Consider the following 17192-nt stretch of genomic DNA (forward strand, 5'->3'; position numbering starts at 1 on the left):
GAACAAATCACTTCCACACTTCATTCTTTAGTCTCAATATCCATAAAATGATGGGGCGGGGCTGGATATCCTATGAGCCTGTGACCACTGATCCACTGTCCAGGTGCCTGGGTGCCCTGTGGTTTGGAGAGCACAGGTAGTGACAGGTGAGGTGTCCCTCAGGGAGCTTAGGATAGATTGAGACACCCCCTGCTGTTGGGCAGAGGGGTGAAGACTGCCTCTCACCTCTTTCCAATCTCTGTCCTTTAACACTTTCGTCCCCCAGAGTCAGCCTGTGACCATCGCTGCTCACTCACTCCTCGAGCAGTTTTGCCACTGAGTGCTCCTTCCCCGGCGTGTTCAGCACGGCCCCCCTCGTGTGCGCCCGCAGCCTCATCGCCCCTTCCTCGGCATCTACCACCAGACACACCTGAGGGGCAAGTGGGAGGAGCTGACGTGAAGAGCGGGACCCACCGGCTGAAACCAGCAGCACTCGTTCCACACAGCGCAGCTCACAGCCCACCTGCGCTGAGCAGGTTCCGCTGGGCCTGCACTGCATCCTACGAAGGAGGCAGGAGACTTTCCTCCCTTCCAGAGTTCAGGAGGACAGAAAAAGGAGCCAGCTTCCTGTGTTTGCTGGTGTAACGGCACTTCTCCCGTGGATGTGTGACGATACATCTTCTTCCTCTACCAAATGTGAGCCTCTTGCGGGAGAGACTGTTTTATTTCCCGTGTTCCCCACACTCGGCACAGAGCCACCAAAACCGTGCCATTTGGACCCTTGTATTCCATGACTGGCGGTCATGACCTCTGGTGAAGAGCAGGGCTGCGGGCACGGACAAGGTCAAGACTGGTTGGATATCTAATCATGCCGTGGGAAACGTTGCCTGAGAACACGCAGGCATGAGCATGGGTCTGTCTGATTTCCAGCGTGGCTGTGTAAGGGTTCCCCCTGCACATCTTGTCTGGTCACTAATGCCTGCAACGTGTTTATTTATAGAGTTGTATGATCCCGTGTGTGTGAATGGGGTGGTGGAGTGGGCTATGCGCCTGGGTCTCAAGACTTGTTTTCTGATATAAACGCACATTTTCATTTGAGTTTTTCTCTGTGTGTTTGCCTGTCTCTTCTGTGAATCGCTGAAACACCACGTTGGTGAATAAAAGCTGCTGCGATGAATACTTCTCCTGCTCCAAACAGGAGACATGGAAGTCCACTGAGCACTCTCTGGAGACATGTTCCAGTGGGAGCCTCCAGAGGGCGATGTGAGAAAGGAGACGGGGTGAGACAAATTCAGCCAAATACAAGACCTCGGTGGCGAGATGTGGCAGAGGCAGACATCTGCTGAGCCACTGAAAACCGGAACTGGATGTGTCTCTGAAAAGCAGTTGCCTGGCAGCTGTCTCCATGCCTCCAGCGTTCTTATCCATCTTTATAATCTCTCCCCTTAGCTTGTTTCCTCCACTCAGTAAGTTCTTATTTTGCAATGCCTCAGTAGTCAAGAACATTAAAGAACTGTTCAAGTTCAGGAAGTGTTATTTGGGGACTCTTTCTCCATCAGGTACTGTAGTTAATTAACTCAAGGCAGGCAGGGCCACATCCCGCGGACGGAGTGCTCGCGCCACGCAGGATATGAGCACATCCCACACACTTCCATACACAGGCTGAGTGTTTACTGGAGGCAGGGGGCCTATTTTAAGGCAAACTTCTTTCTAAAACACATAGGAGTGAAGTCTGTTCACTTCCTGAGCAGTCGAGAGGAAAGAAAAACGTTGTCATTCCAGAGTTCAGAGCTATTTGTCCAGTTCCTGGTGGCTGCCTCTGCCTCGCTCAGCAGCACCAGGGGAAGTGAGAGGTCCCAGGTCACATCTGAATGAAGTGAGATTTTGGCTACGGAGAGCCTGGTGGGAAGCAGTGTGGCAGAGGGGGTTGAGAGAAATCTATCAATGAGCTGAAGGTGCTCCTCTTTCTTCAGCCTGCACTGTGTTGCGAGACCTCTTCCTGGTCCAGGTGTGCTGTGCAGGTATGGTTTCCATGCATGTAGAAAGAGTGTGTGAATGTTAGAAAATATAGCCATTCGTACTTGTGAAAACAGCCAAATTCCCAGTAATACTGTAGAAGTTCACCTCTCTGAATGTTTAAGATAATGATAAGCAAACATGCTGAGTAGATTTCTAAATATAGAGCAGGGCTGAACGGATGCCCAGAGAGGGTCTGTTTGCCCAGACAGGGAACCCTGAGGACCCAATGGGAAGATTCCCAAAGACAGAATTGAAGGAGTAGCTCCCTCACCTTTCACCTCCCATAAGGGTCCAAGAGCTGATAGTCTGGGTCCCTGGCTATCACCTCTAAAATCAGAGTATATGTAGGTAAAAATATAAGCATCCAAAATGGAGCAGCTTTGTGGTCCTCTTCTAGCTCAGAATTCAGTAAAGGGCCCCCTACCCTGCCCCACACACACTCCATCGTCCACTCAGCTGACCCCACGCATGCCCACAGACTGCGGAGCAGGCGCCCAGAGCCAGGAAGCCGAAGAAAAGACCAGAGGCCCTTTCGTCCCTATCCCGTTCTCCCCTTCCTGCAGTTCTCTGTATAAACAGAGGAACTCCTGTGAGAAAGACAGCCTCTCTGCCTTCTGACTTGGTTCCTGGGTAGCCTCAGGGCAAGATGTCTGTTACAGGGGAGGACTTTAATTCCTGCCTTTGAAATTTGGACCCTCACAGTCAGAATCTAAGATCTCAGGGGCTCCGTGAGGTTCAGGAAGTTGGCAAGATGTCTCTGCAAGGATGTGTGGTGGGAAGAGGCGGGTACCAACTACCAACAAAATACAAGACGGTGACTGCGAGGGTCTGCACTTCAGTGGAGTCACAGAGGATCATGAAAGGTGGAGCCCACGCTGGCCCCCACTCGTGGGGAAGCAGCCCAGGAGGCTCAGCAGCAACAGCTGGGTCTGGAGCCTGCCTTTTGCCCGCTTGCTGCCTGGAGGATGTCAGGCAATTACCAACTTCTAGTGTCTTTTTCATCTATTGGTGCTTTCAGCTCTAAAAAATATACTCTGATGGAGCTGGAATAATAACATACGGTCATTAGAAACTCTTCTTTTTAAACCACTTAATTTAAAAATGCAATATTAAATTAAAATGTCAGAGCATCTCAGTTCTGCAAAGAATTACATATAACATATGAACACCTGGTAGGTGGTGAAATTGTGGATGTTTTTTTATTTCTTTGTATTTTCTCACTTTCTGCAATGCCTATTCTTTTCTTAATCATAAAAATTTATTATTATAATGCGATGAATTCTGGACAGCTAGGCTGTTCTTTTTTTTCCTTGAGAATTATTAAAGCATTTATTTTATCTGCTCATCAGGGCTTCATTACTGACACAGATGGCTCCACCGTTGACCTTCCAGTCACTCAACACACATATATTTGGGCTGGCTGCATTCTAGGCGCTGAGCTGGGTGTTAGGGATCCGACACACCAGCCTTGATTTGCACTCTGATGGCTGTGTAAATGCTTATAAAAGCCAAATCTGCCACTTCCACTGCTTCCGGGGAAGTTAGGAAGAAAGCCAGTCTTGTCCCAGTGTGACAGTGAAGGAGGATGTTGATCAAAGACTCCTCCACAGCTTCAGATGTGAACATGGGGCCGCAGCACGGCCGCCCCCATCTCCTCTTCCTGTGTGACTCCGTTCCTTGCTCTGAAGTGAGCTCCCAAGACATCAGAAGAGCGGCATCTAAGTGTAAGTCTAAAACCCCTTCTCAAAAACCACTAAAATGTTATACAGTTAAGAGACTACCCACACCTGAGAACTAACTTCTGCCCAGACCACGGACTCATTCTGGGCTCCTAGGAAAGATCCCTTGGAGGGAGCATCTAAGGGGGAGATGTGATAACAGTCTTTATGTTGGCAACAGTTGATTGATTGATAGTTATGAATGGTGGCGATTGTTAAACTACATCTCTGTCAATTTTCAAAAAACCTTAGTATCTAAAAACTTTTATTTGAGAAAAGGAGGAAGTGCCTCGTGGAGATAAAAAGAGACTTGCCCTGAATCAGTATCCTGACGAAATTAGCATGGGGACCTCAACTTCTTGCCACCCCCCTCCCTGGGGCTCTGTGTCCTCTAGGGCTGGGTCACAAAAGGAATTTGTTTTCATAAATAGGGCAGTTTCAGTTCCCAGATACTAGCTTGTAGCTCATCCTACTGGAAAACACTGGAATGAGGCTTCCACAGACCGCTGTCTCCCACTATCCTATGTCCTCCTCCTTCTCTCCTTTCATATAGAGTTCTTCCAAGGCCATTACATTTACCATTTAGCTCACTGGTTGCAAAATATCCAGAAGAGATCAGGATGAAAAGAGGGGAAGCAGGAAGAGACACAGAGGAAGATATTAAAGATAGCCTACTTTTTAGAGGAAGAAGGAAAATGGTACCTGTCAGTCTTCAGCTTCTCCCGGAGCTAAAAAGGGAGCACTAGTGTGGCTGTCGAGCGTCCGAGCGCCCTGTCAGGGCTGAAGACGACAGCCTTGCAGAGCCCGTTTAACCAGCTCCACCATAGTGTGAGGTCCAGGCCTTGCACCTAGTCTCTTATCATATATACCTGCCAGGACCTCTGCTTCTCTGACAGCTAGTTTCCACCACTGGCCATAGGCCACAGGTGGTATTCATGACTGACTCCTTCACCACCCATCGCAAATCCCTGTGCCCACGAGGCTGTGCCTCAGTTAGCAATGGTTCTTAGCCCCTGGGAGACACACACTTCCTACAGGTTCACACACACACACACACACACACACACATCACTGTTACACTTTAAACACCTACATGTGTATGTGTAGTACCTCAGTATACACTGGACAGCTGAGCCTTTGGAAAGATCAAATATGACATAAAATAGAAGAAAAAAATTACATTTTTAATATTTGAGTTTGTGAAACTTGTGGCTTCTGAAAATGTGAATTCACAGTAAGGGTCTCATCGAGCATTTCAAACAATCGCGACAGCAGCTTTCTTTTTTTTTTAATTTATTTTATTATTTTTTTAATTTATTCATTTTAGAAAGGAGAGAGAGAGGGAGAGGAGAGAGAGACAGAGAGAGAAGGGGGAGGAGCAGGAAGCATCAACTCCCATATGTGCCTTGACCAGGCAAGCCCAGGGTTTTGAACCGGCGACCTCAGCATTTCCAGGTCGACGCTTTATCCACTGCGCCACCACAGGTCAAGCCAACAGCAGCTTTCTTAACGAGTCAGGTCGGCTAGCTGAGCGGTGCCTCTGGGAACTCCCTCTCCTGCCGCTTTCTGGTTAGAGTGGGGACAGGAGACTTATTTTTTTTGCACAAGATTTAAAGGGCAGATGGGAAGCAGCAGCTGTATTATTTTTTACTCTCAGAAGGTTGGGCATGTGTGTCTGTAGCTCACACATCATTACTCATCTGCCGAGTCCGTGGCACAGGCAGCAGGTGGGCCGGCAGGACGTCCACTTAACCCTCCTCCTTTAGTTTCTCTGACCCCTGGGCCAGGTGTGTGTTTAGCACCAGGACAGAGGGCACCAGCTTCTCCTGAAACACCAAATGAAGCCCTGAGAACGGGACAGGGCTAGTCTAGTCTGTCCATCTTCCCTTCCGCCCTGGGGTCACAAGCTCGTGCATCACGCAGGAAGACAACAGTCTCATGGTTTCACCAGCTCCCATAACTGCATAGGGTCAAGTCCCAGTGATTAATTCCTCATTACACATGCACCCTAGCATTCTGCTTGTCTGACCAGATCCTGGCTGACACGGTCTCCTGCAGTGCACACCAACTCCTCAAAGTCACAGAAAACCCTGAATTAAACATGGAGAACAGTCGTTGGGAGGCGGTTGGATTCCACACCCTGTATGAGAACTGGAGGGAGCAGAGGAGGCAGAGTGAGCGCCCCCTGCTGGAACCAAGTGCAGCCTCCAGCACAGGGGCTGGGGAGCTTCACCGGTGTCCCGCATGTGCAGACCCCACCCTGGACAACTCTGGAGGCCGTTCTGAAGACCAGATCCTGCTTGCATTCCCCCGCTAGTAAGTGACCAGTCGTCCTCCTTTAGAGAGCACAGTCCTTCTTTTTTAAGTTCCGTCCTCCCTCGAAAAGTGTCCTCCTGCATGTCCTCCTTTTTGATATTGGAAGACTAATCTGTAAATGTCCGCATTCAATCGATGCAGAATCGATCCATTGCATGTGATGTGACATATTTGTATTTGACATGACGATTCGTCAAAGATCAGTACAGTGTGGCAAGATGCAATTATAAGACACATGCGCTCCACATGGGAGACCTTGAAAGAGCACGCGATATACCGAGTGCGCAAATGGCTTTGTGTACTTCTCACTGAAACACAACACAGCACATACGACATTGTAGACTCAAGATTATTTCTTTCTCAGTGAATATTCAATCATAGCCAGGTAAGCACAATTCATGTAAAATTCAATATGAAGGATATTTCTTGTTCAGATATTTCCAATATATTGTTCCAAGATAATACATTGACAAAAAATATTTATTCAGTGGAAAATGCTCATTGATAATATTATCTAAATGACTACTTTTTTCTTACAATTATTATTAAAAATTAATAGTTATGTAAGCATAATTATAATATAAAATATTACAAATGTCTTTATTATGCATTTATCATATTATGGTATATTATTGTTGCAATGAATAAAATGTTTCTTTTATTTACAATATTGTTTTCTTCCATTTATTTTTGTCTTCCTTTTCATTGTAAAAGAGTTGGTCACCTTACCATTAGGGCAGCTATGTAAGGGGGCATTTAGTGCTTTAAGATCATCAGTTAGGGCCCTGAATGGTTGGCTCAGTGGTAGAGCATTGGCCCAGCATGTGGAGGTCCCAAGTTCAATTTCAGGCAAGAGCACACAGGAGAAGCACCCATCTGCTTCTCCACCCTTCCCCCTCTCCTTTCTTTCTATATCTTTCTTCCCCTCCCACAGCCAAGACTCCATTGAAACAAAGTTGGCCTGGGCGCTGAGGACCACTCCATGGCCTCCACCTCAGGCACTAGAATGACTCCAATTGCAGCGGAGCAGTGCCCCATATGGGCAGAGCATTGCCCCTAGTGGGCATGCTGGGTGGATCCCAGTCAGGCACATGTAGAAGTCTGTCTCTCTGCCTCCCTGATTCTCACTTCAGAAAAATACAAAAAAAAAAAAAAACATCAGCTAGGAAATATAAGAACAGAGATCTGAAATTCTTGTTATTTTTATAATAAAAGTCTCAATTCATATTTAAGGAAAGACGGGAATGTGTATCTGTGATCAAGCAGGGCCTTCCTCCCTCCCTCCCTTCCTTCTTTTCTTCCTTCTTCCTCTCTTTCTTTCTTGTCTCCTCCTCTCCCTTCCTCTCCCAAGCAAATTAAACAAAGAGAAGAGAGAATAGTTGGAGATTATGCAAAGGAGTTAAACATGAGTGTGCCATGCCCACCCTGGACATCTGAAAAAGAAAGAACTTGTTGAAGTCCAGGGAAATGACAAGTCCTGCAGATAAGGAACTGAATGGACAAATGGACAGTGGCCAGACCACATATAAAACCAGAACTCTGATCCTCAGTCTGCAGAGCCAGCCCAGGAAACCAAGCCATGAGCTGCAGGACCCAGCCCAGGCAGTCAGCCTGCTGCTATCTGTAAGTCAGACTTGTAGGACGCCAGACAGCTATCTCTAGCAGCTGGTTCAGAAAGACAACAATCCTTGTAACAATGTGTCCCAAACCACAGGACTTGATTAACAACTGACAGCTTCCCCAATTTTTGTCCTTGCTTCCAACTTAGGACCAACCAGTGAAAGCTAAATATGCACTCCTGACCCATCATATAGGATGGTCCACAGTAGTTAGCTCACCTGTGGCTTTCATATGCCGAGAGCCTCCTATCAGGCAGCCCTGACGCCTTCCCCTTTTCCACTGTCTTGTTTTCCCACCTCTGCGTGCCTCTGAGTCTCCTAAAATACAAGTGACAGTAGCTGACTCCCTGCTATAGCAAGCTCTGAATAAACAGCTTTTGTTTGTTCCCATTTGATTGGGTGTCACCGTTTTCACAGAGAGGAGTCCCCTGTGCCAGGACAGTGCTCCAGCCTCTGGCACTCCGGCCGTCTACGCTGGGGAGAGCTGGGCAGAGCTCCTTGCACTCCCCTTCCCTTTGCACAAGCCCAGGGAGTAGGGCTCCGGATAAAACGCAGGACGCCCAGGGACACTTGAGTTTCAGAAAAATAATGAATAATTTTAACATAAACATGTCTCATGTAGTATTTGGGGCATATTTATGATAAAGTAGCATAAATAAAATAGTAGGTTCGCTGTTGTGAGTACATAAAACAGAGTTTATTCTTGTATTATTATTTATTTATTATGGTATCATGTTTCACATGAATAATTGTAACTTACTTATGCCCGCCCCCATATAACTGGGTGTCCTATGTTTTTATTTGCTAAATATGGTAATCCTACAAGGAGAGCTACTGAAAGTTCCCAGGCCCCACCCTCCAAGTGGGAACAAAATCTTAAGAAGTGAAAGCCCTGATGGGCAGCAGAGATTTCAGAGCTGGGTGGAGGGCAGGCACATGCGGTGATGTGAGTCACCTTCCTGGCAATGGGATGTGGGCAATGGCTGCTCAGGGCGAGGGGGGAGTGCCCAAGAGCCAGGACAGAAAAGGTTGTTGGGTCGGGACTGTGAGAGTGAGACATAGTTAGGTGTGGAAGTGGATACCTACTTCCCACGAATGCTGCAGCTACGTTTGTGTGAACACCCCACCATCCCTCACTCCAAGCTTAACATCAACCCCAGGAAGAAGGAAAGAGGATGGGAAACACATCCTGAATGTGACTGATATGTACCTAAAATGACCTCTCAAAAAAGACTTCTAAGGGAGTGTGTCAACATTGCTAAATTTGGCTGATTCAACCTTGGAGTGACTAGACTAATTTTCCCCATCAATGAGAATGGAGCAGTTATCAGAAAATTTTAGGAAATTAACATTCTGCACATACGAATTCATTGTCTGTGAAGCTTTCAAAAATTAATACTCACTGCATATATGATCCACTGGTCATTTTAAGCACCAGCTAGACATGCCACTTTTTGAAAAATAAAATCTCCCTGTTCTGTCCCCTGACCCTCATTCTTCAACCTGGCAATCTCCCTGGACAGCCATTTTCTCCAGAGGGACATGCTGGACCTCACTTTATTTGTCTGTATTATGGAAAGGGTAATCTTACTTCTTATTTACCAAATGTCAAGTGGCATTATTTTATTGATTATCGTTTTCATCCTTCGTATATTCACCTCCCATCCCTTCAATTATTATTAACAGCTGCCTAGACACTCCACACTTAAAATTGCTGACTTAAAGGCAATTTTGTTTTTCCTATTCTTTCTGTACTTCAAACTGATGATGAGCATGAAGATGAAGATGATGACAGTAACTGTGATGACATTATATCCGCCCGATTGAGGGACTGTTGGATCTCACTTTCCATGTCTCTTCAGTCCATGTGATGACCCTCACCGTCATTTTATAAATGAGAGAAGTGAGGCTCAGAGAGGTTCAGTGACTTACTCAAGGTAACACAGATAGTGTTGGGGTGGGGCTTAAATCTAGAGTTGTCTTATTCCAAAGCCTTTGATTTTTCCACCGTATCTCACTGCCCAGCCACCACAGTGCCCTAATCAGCAGGAAATGCCTGATCCTTTGTCTGGCTCTCTCTATAGTCTTTTGAAAGAGGAATGTGGTGGGCCTTCTTCTTGGCATCAATCGCACCTTGTTGGAAATGCCAGGCATTTTTAAAATTTCATTTATTAACAAACACTTATATAATGTTTTCTGTGTGCCAGTCACTGGCCTAAGTAGTTTACAAATATTAACTCATTTAATCTTTATAATGATCCTGTGAGGTCAAGCATCATCATTATTATTATCTCACCTAAGAGACAAGGAAACTAAGGCACAGAGAAGTTAAATGACTGACCCAAGATCATACAGCCAGTTAGTTTTGCAGAACCAGGTTTTATATCTATTGCCATGCAGTGTGATCCCCTTTCAAAGGAGCGTTGGGCATCTCATCCTAAACTGTCCCCTGAGTGCTTTCTGTGAATGCTGAGAGGAGATGGGATCAAGGGCTTCAAGTTCCCAAAAGGAAAGATATTCTTAAGCACAAGTCTTTAAAAATACCCTTCATCAAGTAAAAGCTGGCATTACCCAGCCATGGCACTTGGCAATAATTAGTTCATTTTTTAAGATTATTTTTTAAGATTTTATTTATTCATTTTAGCAAGAAGTAAGAGAGAAAGAGAGAGAGAAGGGGGAGGAGCAGGAAGTTTCAACTTCTATACGTGCCTTCGCCAGGCAAGCCCAGGGTTTTGAACCGAGTACCTCAGCGTTCCAGGTCAATGCTTTATCCACTGCACCACCACAGGTCAGGCGGCAATTATCAGTTTTGTTTCAAAAAACAGGCCCTTCTTTATACCTAGTGCTTGCTAACTGCTAATGGCCTCTAAAAAGAGTTCCTTTTTTGAAACTGAAAACCGAATCTCTAGTCTTGATGGCCTTAACTTTCCTCTTCATAGCTTCCTTCTCATCCTCAGTCCTCTCATCTCAGCCAAGCTGCATAGGTCTGCCTGGTGCAGGGGGACGGAGGAGCCGACAGGGGAGCTGTCTCCTCTGAGTCAGCAGTCGGGCTGGGAAGCCACACAACCCCACTCATGAAAATCTCTGGTGGTGTTGTGTTGAGTTGTACACGTGATACCTATATGATTTTGCAAACCTGTGTCATCTCAGTTAATTAATAATTAATTAATATGGTCACTCTATAGATAGATTTTAGGTACTGACAAGATGCCAGACATTCCACATTTTAAAGAGTCTATTTTTTTGTTAATTTTTTTTATTTTATAGAGAGGAAGAGAGAGAGCGAGAGAGAGACAGGAATACCGTTCTGTTCCTGTATGTGCCCCTACCTGGGATCTAACCGGCAACCTCTGCGCTTCAGGACAATGTTCAAACCAACCAAGCTATCCAGCCAGGGCAGTTTTAGAGATTCTTGTGTGCTAACCGGGCATTAACAGTGACTTGCTATTGCCCAGGGTATCATGGAGTCCAGTATAGTAAGTTAGGTAAAGAAACCCAGTGGAAAACTCCCTCTACTCTACACTTGTTTAGAGGAGTTGGGCTAAGAATGGCCTTCCATTCACTTCTCAATGAACAATCACTATTTTCTTAACTGCTTTAACCCTCAGTGTCCATGTCCACAAACGGGGCTTCATAACAGCCGCTGCCTCTATGGTTGTGTTTGAGGACTAAATGCCACAGTGAATGTAAAAGGCATAGTTTGAAGTTCGGCACATAATTAGAGCTCAAGAAATGTTAACTAGTGTGATTACATAATAGATATCTATATATTTAAATGGAGTTTGCTGTTATACATGAACCCCTCATAATCTATGAATTCCATGTTGTATTTCCCATTTTACATATTTTAAAAAATTAGGAAAGCTAATTTGCCCCAAACCACATAGCTAATAGTCAGATATGCAGCACAGGACTCACAGCCTTGATTTTCTGCTTTCCAACGTCATGCTAATTACATTGCTGAAAGCCAGTGTTAGCAGTCATTGTCTTCCTCCACCTCAACCAAAACACACCCACACCCACATATGAACACACACTGTAACTTCACCGGGTGCCCGAACTAGGAAAGTAAAGTCCTCCAGTCTAGCAGAACTCTACCAGGAAGCTCAGAGTAGCAGGCAGTTCACAGAGTCAGCTGTAAGGGTGTTTGCCAGTCAGTCTTTGCAGCTTACCGTAAAAATCCCATGGACAGCGGCTGAAAACCAGCTGAAAGTGCGAGAGTCCTTATTATGATCCTCATCAGCATATTCCTACGAGTGGCATCAACTTGCTAAAATAAGTAAGTTCTTACCCAAGATTAATAAAAAGAAAGGAAGAGGCTGAGAGGGTAAAGGTTTTAGTGTTGGGTTGGGAAAGGGGAAATATAAGACAACAGACATTAAAATAGCAAGCTACAAATGAATACTGTGCAACTTTAAACAGTTGATAATGTCATACTGCAGACTGATAATTCTGCTGAGATAATTGCCCTTTCCCAGATTACTGTCTTTGTCAGAGAAAGCACTGACAGCTATGCGTGAGAAATCACGCTGCCTCTCACTTCATGGGAAACGGCAGTGATTGACAGAGACCAGGCTTCATGCTTGCAAATGTTTCATCCATTTGCAAGGACTTTCCAGAGTGGAGAAGAAAATGCAGTGCACTCCTCTTCCACAGACAGAGAGACTGAGATACTCATGAGATGACTCTGCATTTAGAGTCACTCTTCATCTCCCAGCAAGTCTGGATCTGAAAAAGATTGACTTGGTAGGACCGGCCATTTGTGGGCTTCTTCGCAACTGCAAAGAGATTGTCTGCTGGCAAAACTGCTGAATCAGGACTCTGGAGATTGGGGTTGGAAACCAGGTCTCGGGTTGCTCAGCCTCCGCTCCTTCTCCAAGGCAAACCCCCAAGTGTTTGTTGACTTGAAATGAAAGGATTTGCCTAGCTATCCACTGAAGCTCCTTTCGGCTCTCAAAGTCTCATCTTAGGAGTCTCCCTGTGTGCCTACGAGGGGCTAGAACAGTGGGGCAGAAAGAATCATGGTCTCTCAAAGATGTTGAGGTCCTCATCCCTGGAACCTGAGAACATGGTACCATACATGGCAGAAGGGATCTTGTAGATGCGATTAAATCAAAGAGCATGAAATAGGAACTGTATTTTGGATTACATATATGAGTATAATCACAAGGGTCCTTAAAAGATGGAAGAGGAAAACAGAAGGGTCATCGAAGCAGATATGACAAAGGAAGCAGAGGTCAGGTGAATGAAACTGTGGGTTTTGATGGTGAAAGAAGGGGCCATAACCCAAACAATGCAGGAGGCCTCTAGGAACTGGGGAGGTGAAGAAAGGAATTCTCCCCTAGAACCTCTGGAGGAAACCAGCCATGCTGACACCTTGATTTTACCCCAGAGAGACTCATTTTATACTTCTAACTTCCAGAATTGTAAGGTAATAAATTTGTGTTGTTTGGGCTGATTTTAGCAGGAAGGCTGGGGCCCTGACAATGAGGGTTGCTTTCCCTAACATGCCCAGGGACTCAGTTTCACGATCTGCCAAACTGGGAAACCACGGATATGTCACTGGGTCAACAAAGAGAAAGACCACTAATGTAGTGGCTCACTGGTCACTATAGACAACTAATGCAGATGGCTTAGGGCCTGTGCATGCATTTGTCAACTGTGCATGGTTAATATTACACAGTAACAACACTAATATTTATTGAGTGCTTATGATTTGTCAGACATTTAATACTTAAAGCAGCTGCGCAGGACAGGCATTGTTGTTAGTGTCTTTATTTGTCAGGTGATGAAACGGAGGCTTAGAGAGGCTGAGGGTCATCATGAGTAGGAAGGAGGTGTCACTTGCACTTCACCCGGGCCAACCTCAATTCAGATCCCAAGCTCTTATCTAAGAGAACTGATGGCCCAGCCCCTGAACTCCTTACACACCACGGCATCCAGTGAGGCCCAGACCCCTCCAGGGACAGGCCCTCCAGGACAGTGGTTGTCAAACTTTGACGGCATCAGAATCACCTGGAAAACCTGTTCAAGTTCAAAATTCCTAGGCCCCATTTCCAGATACTCTGATTCAGTAGGTCTGGGGGAGGGGTTGCATAATTATGTTGTTGTTATTGTTGTTTTTTAAATTTTTATTTATTTATTTTAGCAAGAGAGGATGGGAGGAGAGTGAGAGAGACAGGAACAGCGATCTGTTCCTATACGTGCCCTGAGCGGGGATCGAACCGGCCATGTCTGCACTTTGGGACGATGCTCTAAGTCACCAAGCTATCCGGCCAGTGTGAAATTATGTTTCTAATGAGCCTCCAGATGATATTGGCACTGTTGTTCATGGACCACACTTTGAGTAATGAGACTCGGAAAGCCATTCGGTCTCAGCTCTTACCTCCAGGTCCAGTCACACTGAAACTGTTGTGAGACCTCATCCTGTTCCATGACTAAGCAATCTTTTTGTCAAACCAGAATATAGAGGATGTGTTTTGATGGGGACATTGAGGAAAAATGAGGACAAAGGCTAATAGTACTCTCCTGGAATTGGAACTCATTTCAGTGTTAATCAAATCAGAGTGAAAAGAGAGAGGGTCAGCCTTGGGGATGCCCAGCGTTCCCGCGGAGGTCTGACGTGGGCTCATTGATACGTGCAGGTAAGCGTTTCCTCTCTTGCCTCATCCACAGAAGATGTGTGGCTGCTTACGAGAATACCAGAATTTCTAAAGAATAAAATACAAGTACAATTAAAGATTTACAGAGGTAGTGGGCATAATTTTTTGATTAAAAATATATTCTTCTTATTACAAAGGTAATAAATAACCATTGTAGAAAAATTTTAAAATATAAATAAGAAAAAAAAGATTAAAAAAGACTATGCCCCCCACCACCCAGAGAAGAACACTGGACACACCCTTAAAGCATTTCTTCTTAATCGTTCTGCACCAATATGTGATGATTTTCATATTCTATAAAAGTGTGGTTATAACTTCATATTGTTTTCTAACCTTTTTTTTTTACTCTGCAATATATTGCAAAATCATGCAAAGTTAATACATTTTCATCTACAGTGTCAATTTAAATAAATGAATAGGGTTCTATTGTAGGAGTATATCATAATTTATTTAAGCAATCACCTCATTACCAGGCAAGATTTTGAAACCTACTGCTACATTTTAACATAGTTGTTAAAGAATTCCATATCAAATAAATATATTAGGTCCCTCAGTCTCATAGGCCTCTGGGATGAATCAAGCCCAACAGGGAAAAAATATATTTTTATCAAACAATTATCATGCTACCAAATGCATTTTACTGTCCTCTTATAAGCACAAAAGAATGGCTGTTCTCATTTTTCTCTGTCTTTCATATTTTTAACTGGGCTACTCTGACATTATTAATTATATCCCTTTTTTAACTTGGAAAAATCTTCAGTGAATGAGCAGTGATTCATCTTCCTACGGCTTCTGTGAACCAAAGTGACATGCAGAATGTTAGCCCAGTGCTGGGTTTGAGGAAGAAATGATCCTTGTAAATAAATAAAGCAAGAACTTAGCAGAACATTAACTCACTCTCTAGGGTATGTGTCAAGAGTTCTTCCAAGATATTGGGTGAAGTATATGTATCAAGATTCATCTTCAGGGGGTAGTCATTGAGCTATTTTCCCTGTGTCTCATTTCATCTGGTGGAGCAGCTGCTAGCCTGCTGAGCAGAGCCTGCCATGCCATGGGAGCCTTCTCTTCCAGTCACCACGTTTTTTGCTTTTTTTTGTAAAGTGAAAATCACTTCCAGGAGCCTTTCTTGCTTTGCCTTCATCTTTGATTTAGAATGTCTGTTATATTCATTCCACCTTTTCTTGTTCATCTGATTCCAGGAGACCTATGACTGGCTCTCTTCCCCTTCCCTCACAATGACAGTATCCTGTGTACTTGAGGAAGCCATATTCCACCATTCTCAGCCATGCAGTGTTTGTGTGACGGACTCCATGGCCACCTCTAATCAGAATCTAACTTCTGTCCGTCCTCCTAGTCACAGTGATCGGTTCAGAGGTAGTCACAGACTTAAGGTAGTCCAAGCAGAGGTTCCTTGTTAGGGACTTTGAGATACAGCCACCTTTCTCTTCCATTTGAGGAAGCATGCCTCCCTCCCCAGAAGTGAGGGGAACACATCTTGCTACACAGAACAGCCAGGCTTCGGGATAAGAGAACACTGATGGGAAGTAACTGAACCCTTTGTGTTACTGGATCAAATCTTGTCCCAAGTCCACTATTAATTTGTCCCTTTAAAATAAATGAGCTAATAAATTATTTTTCTGGCTAAGCAGTTTAGGGAAGGTTTCTTGAGGCTTACAACTGAAAGATATGTAACCTATTGATGTCATTTGTAAAGAAACTATAGCTGGCTTACAACTTCCTTTCCTTCAATGGCCGCCTTCCTATTTACACGCCCTCTTACTCCGTAACCCATGTGTGTCCTGCATATCAAGCCCATACTCCTTCCTGCTTCTCCTCACTGTCTTCATGTGTCTTTCCTCTCTTCCAAGGTCCCAAGCACCAAACTTATTTTTTTCCCAAAGCTGCTGTCCCTTTCTCCATCCCCGAGAGGCTTTCTGTTCCCAGGACTGGAGAGGAAATAGGACACCGTCTACCCCCTTCCTTCTTTGTCCCTTCCTAGAAGGAAGCACCTGGGCCCTTTCTGACTTCAGGACCTTGTTACTGACCACGATGGAGAAACATTCAGGGGAAAAAAATTACACACATGGGGTGTTTGCCTCAGTTGAAGAAATCACTCATTAATACTGTTGTTGGGCTGTAGGACGTAGCTCCTGGCTGGTTCCAACATGTCTCCTCATATGAAAGTGGGCTTAAAATGCTTAGCCCAGGAAAATGCTAGGTTGGGGGACACTTCAAGTTGCAACCTGCACCCTCATTTTTGCAGCAGATCTGGATTCCTAGACCTCTTTACTTCTAAACTGTTCCACAGAAATTACTTCTTTGGGCTTTAGGCCCCTCTGCACCTACTTTATAGATACCTCATCTACCCTTCGAGGGAAGCTCTCTGACTTTGAAATCCTACCCTACTTACTGTAAATATCACTCATTGTTTATTTCTCTGCATTAAGCCTCTTCCTTCATGGTAAGATATCACAGTACCCCCAGGGGAGCCACCTCTCTCCTACTCTTAGTCATGTGGTTTAGGTAGGAATGCCCTTAGCTCAGAGGTCGGGAAACTTTTTGGCTGAGAGAGCCATTAACACCACATATTTTAAAATGTAATTCCATGAGAGCCATACAACGACCCGTGTACATTATGCATTATCCAATAAAAATTTGGTGTCCTGGAGGACAGCTGTGATTGGCTCCAGCCACCTGCAACCATGAACATGAGCAGTAGGAAATGAATGGATTGTAATACATGAGAATGTTTTATATTTTTAACATTATTATTATTTTTATTAAAGATTTGTCTGCAAGCCAGATACAGCCATCAAAAGAGCCACATCTGGCTCGGGAGCCATAGGTTCCTGACCCCTGCCTTAGCTCCTCCACAGGTG

The 17192-nt window shown here is 44.9% G+C and overlaps 1 pseudogene; it reads right to left on the reverse strand.

Moving 5' to 3' along the window:
• Positions 1-292: 292 nt before the first annotated feature.
• Positions 293-17192, reverse strand: part of LOC136322299 (small ribosomal subunit protein uS5-like) — a 65232-nt pseudogene continuing 48332 nt past the window's right edge.

The sequence above is a fragment of the Saccopteryx bilineata genome, chromosome 2 (assembly GCF_036850765.1).
Source record: "Saccopteryx bilineata isolate mSacBil1 chromosome 2, mSacBil1_pri_phased_curated, whole genome shotgun sequence".
NCBI lineage: Eukaryota > Metazoa > Chordata > Mammalia > Chiroptera > Emballonuridae > Saccopteryx > Saccopteryx bilineata.